Raw genomic sequence first — 5,211 nt, 5'->3', positions numbered from 1 at the left:
AACTCATTAGAAGGAACGTGAAACATCTTAGAACCTTTCGAACCTAATTAGCGTAAATGAGATCGAGAAAGTAAATGATGACAATTCCGAAGAAAATGAACAGCTCAGGATGCCAGAGGAATCACGATGCCGAATGGTTGTTGGAAGTTGAAAGGAATATGGACGGTGGAGTGTTGTTCGAAAAGTTATGAAAAGCTGCAAATTGTTTGCTATTAAAGGAAAAAATAATTTCACATAATTTCTCGTCTAGTTATGTTTACCATAAGCTTTAATTAAATCGAAATAGTTTCTAGTTTAAGATTATGATTGAAGGTTAGAAATTAAAATTTTACAATTGTATAGGAAAAAAAACTGAGATTGATATTGTACACTTTAACTACAAACAAACATACGTTAGAAGGTAAGGATGGGGTAGATACATGGTTGAAGGCAGCAGGAGCCATACGAGTCTCCATACCGCGTCAAAAGGATGTTTTTTGGATCCTGTTCGGTACGTGTTATTAAAGGAATAGGCTGGTGAGCCCCTATTCAGGTGGTTCAAAATATCGGTTTTTCTTCACACCACTAATTCGAATTTGCGATACATTCTGACTCAAAAACCAAAATAAAACCATATAGGGAGCCGGATCCTATTCTTGGCACTTTTGATTAACTTTGGCAGTGGGACTTTTTTGAAAGCTATATATGGCCACAATATGCGTCGTATTGAAATGCATCTTATTGCAAAATTTTAGACGATTCTCCCAAGAAAAATCCTCCATTCCAAAGTGAATCATGGAAGTGCCCAAGTAGCTCTGCATCCTACTTGGGAAGATTCAAACAGAAATCCTGTCTGCAACTCATCAATGGTATTTGAAGGAGTTGTAGAAAATTTCCTCAGGAATCTACGCAAAAATTTTCGAAAAGGATCGAATATTTCCTCGGATATTTTCCAAGGATATCCAAGAGGGTAAAAATCAAAATTTTATGGAATAGCTATCCACCAAGAATCAGCTTCAGAAGCTGCTATACATATTTTAAGAAAGAAGCCCATTTTCTTAAGAATAAACTATCGACAATTAGAAATTTCATCAGAAACTCTGCTAGACTTGTATTCGAAGTCTACCAATGCTCAAAACTCAGATATCATTCGAAAATCTAATACAAAATCCTTCTGATAAATTTAAGAACATTCCGCCAATGGTTTGAGTGGAAAGAGTGAACAATTTCAGGCCACGAATTTGGTGACAGATTTTTGATCAAATCTTGCAAGAATAAAACAAGAAATATGCCACGATGGGAACTTGCTCTGGAATAATATTTAAGCAACAAATGTAAGGAAATACCTGGCTTGCAATCTCTCATTGACATAATGACGTTAAAGGAAGCAAGAAATTTTGGAATTCGGTAATATTGAACTCAAGTAAAGCAAGTTAGGTTAGAGACTACTCACGTCTATTCATCGATCATAAAGCACGGCAATTACATTGGCTTCGCGGACCCCCTTGAAAGTCGTCACGGCCCCCTGGGGGTCCGCGGACCACCGATTGAGAACCCTTGGTTTAGACAATTTTCTGAATTAATTTCTGGTGTATTTTTTTGTAATAATTGAAAAATAAGACTAGACTATCATCATGACTTCTTGGAGAAATTTCTAGAGGAACTTTGAATGAAACTCTGGAGGAATCTTGGGAGCTATTTCTAGTAAAATTTCTAGAGAATCTTCAGGTGGAAGCTGTGGAGAAATTTCTAGTGGAATCTGTGGATAAATTCTTATCGGAACCCTTGGTGGAATCTCCTGAAGAAATTCTCACTGCCAATAATAATCATAAAGGTGTTTGAGTAGTCTTTTACCCTACAATATCTATATAAGTAAAAAAGAACACTGAGCGACAATGTATATTTTCGGATCCGTCAAAAGATAATTTTGAGCAATTTAACAAATCTATTGCTCCAAGAATACAAATACAAAATCCCGAATTTCCGCTATTTTCGCCCCATTTACGTCGACACTTTCTCGCTCATCGATGGAGAACATATAATTTTTATCACGGTATCAGACCCAATAATCCTTATCATCGTTACACCTTTCCCCAGTCATCGTCCTTTTGCATGTCCAATCCAAGTGAAAAATTGAATCCACACAGCTTAAATTATCCCACGCAGACAGCCATTTATAGCTTTATGGGCTCGTTCCTGGACCGCATATCGGTAGGTAGATCTGGCATGCCAGCGAAAATTGTTATCGTAGTAGATGTGCACTGCCGTTATACGCATAATTGTCCCATGTTCCGAAATGTGCAATCGAGAAAAACGCGTTTAAAGATTTTAACACATTTAGACCTCGTATTGACCAGGTGTGTGGTAAATTAAATTAAAATCTTTACAATAGTATAAACAATAGTGTATTCATTAGAGTCAAGAGTTTGTGTTATGGGAAAAACGTAAATTTAGCTACGAAATTCATAGTGGAACTGTTATGCCTAGAAATACGAGGTTTTTGGTGAATTTCTACGCATAACAGTCCCACTGATAGTAGTGACCAATTATGTGCTAAGCATACTGCTGTAGTCGACCGTTCTTATGCATATATTGTACCAAATGTAGAGGACGTATATCCTCAAAACTACGTTAAGGCACCTAATGAAGGCTCAAGTGACATGTGCCAAACGGAGCCACTTGTGGGGAAGTGAAAAAATACGATTTTATAGTTTGGGATGGAAAGCAAAGTTCTCTGTTTGTGTGATAATGATAAAATGTATGAGTTAGTGAAAAAAAGAGTGGATGAGTAAGTTAGAGAGTTTATAAGATGTACTAAATTCCTATATCGACTCTTCCAGCTGCAGGCTTGACAGAAACTCATCGGCGAATTCAAGGTTATTCTGAGGAGTAAATATTCAACTGAAAATTCACGACACAAATCTTCACACGATTTGACATTTCTTTGGACTTGGTTTGCAAAATCATCGAAAATTAAGTTTTGAACCGCCAACATATTTGCCACATGCACCGAAGAACCAGTTATCTGGAATAACCCAGTATGTGGCCAGGTCATCCAAAACCTCTTGAACTATTCGTCTTTTGACTTGATTTGCAAATTCATAAAGTTTGGGAACTTTAGTGGCCATTTCCCCAGGAAACCGGGAATTCGGAACAATCCGACATGTGGTCAAGTCATTCAAATACATCTGAACTACCTTTAGATTTAATTTGAAAATTCATGAAAATTTATATGTCGCAAGCCAGGTTTCAGATTCAACAATATAGGGGGAGATCCCCCAGTACCGGACACCTAAGCTTCTAAAATCATAACTAAAAAACTATTGATTTTTTGTGGTCTTGGTGCCCAATTATGATAAATATTATCATTATTGTAGCGTACAAAAATAAATATGGAAATATAAATATGAATTTTCACATTGTATTTTGATGATGTATTTTAGTACCAAATTGACGTATCATAAAAGGTGGCTCCCAATACCGGACACGATCTGGAAATGTCCCGAATTCTAAAAAATTGTATATCATCGAATGTTTTTACTTCAGGAATAGTATTTTATCAATAATTCAATGCATTTGCAACTTTCACAAGAATAATTTGAGCTTTACTAAGTCTGCAAGTTGGTCATCAAAAAACCTCTTTCATATATGACGAAAAACAACATTTTTTATATGTTGTTCTGAATTTTCATTCTTCTTATTTTTATTGCATGTTCGATACCAGGATCGATGAAATCCATGAAAAACGAATGTATTTTGAGTCACTGGTGCGAAAATTACAAAGATATCATGTAACAAATCAAACTGTCCGAAACTGGGGGACAGGAGGTGCTAGACCAAAATTGTAGTTTGATCATATTTAGTTTAAATATGGTACAAAATACATTCACACTTTCAAATTATGATTATATGCGATCATGCTTGCGTGTTTTAAATTATTTTGCCATGTTAAAAATAATTACTAATTAGGCTTAAATTTAGGGCGATACGTCAAATTTTTAAAAATTTTCATTCATCTCTACTTTTTTAAAAAGTCAAGCATATTTCAAGGATGTGATATTCTACGCAAACATTACTCTCCATTATAGCTTCCTTTTCTTCTAATACACCATCTTGATTGGATCATGATTTCTCAATTTTCGAACTTTGTCCGGTATTGGGTGCTGTCCGGTACTGGGGGATCTCCCCCTAATGCCACTTCCACCAGTGAACCGGTATTCGGAACAACCCAGCATGTGGCAAAGTCATCAAAAAATGGTAAAACCATTTTAATTTAGACTTGGTTTGTTAAATCATGAAGTTGATTTGTCGCAAGCGATGGACTCGAAATTAAAGTGGTTACTGAATCTTCAAGTGAGATTACTTCAGTACTCCCCGCGATGAATTCAAAATTATGGTAACTTTCTAATCGATGACCACGGTTCCAAAAACTAGAATTTTGACCCTGAAAATTCAACTGAAATTAATTGAAAAACGGATGGGAAATAATATTTTGATATTAAAAATTTCAATCAAATTTGACGTTGGGCTCGCATGAATGATGAATGCATTCCGATAATACAAACACATAAAACAGGTTGTTTTCCACATGGGTTGTAAATCCAACGTAGGAATATATTCAAAACGATTTTCCCAAACTCCAGCTAAATAAAAACTAATAAACGAATATTTTGTTCGAGATCAGCGCAGCGTATTGTAAAGTGTGGCAGTTATGCCTAGAAATGCGTGGAAATTCATCAATGGGACAAATTGACTTGGCTTGCTTTTCATTGAGTTTCCGAATTTTTGGTAAGTGTTTTCTAAAACTATACGTAAAAATAAACTGTTTGATGACAAAAAGTCAAAATGCACAAAAAGTAACATGGGACAATTATGCGTATAACGGCAGTACAGTACAAAAACCTTTTGCCTTGTTGGGTAATTTCGTGTGCTTGCAAGCTCGAATCAACGGCGCACTTGTTTGGGTTGTAAATTTTACAACTTTTTTTTTATTTCATTCAAAACAACGCGCTACGATGTTCGCGGGAAAATTGTGGGAGTGAAGGGTGAACTGTTGACAAATGAAGAAATTTCAACAGTAGAGTAGGACATGTGATACCCAAACAAACCAAGGGACGGTGCAGAAAATTGCATAAACTTTTTTACTACTGATCTGGAGGGGTTGAATTTTACAGGGGTGTTATTTCTACAAGAAAATTATAGTCTGTGTGCTAATACACAGACGTTGGAAGT

The sequence above is a fragment of the Aedes aegypti genome, chromosome 3 (genome assembly GCF_002204515.2).
Source record: "Aedes aegypti strain LVP_AGWG chromosome 3, AaegL5.0 Primary Assembly, whole genome shotgun sequence".
NCBI classification, from domain to species: domain Eukaryota; kingdom Metazoa; phylum Arthropoda; class Insecta; order Diptera; family Culicidae; genus Aedes; species Aedes aegypti.
The sequence above is the reverse complement of the archived record's forward strand: the minus strand, read 5'-3'. Positions refer to the sequence as shown.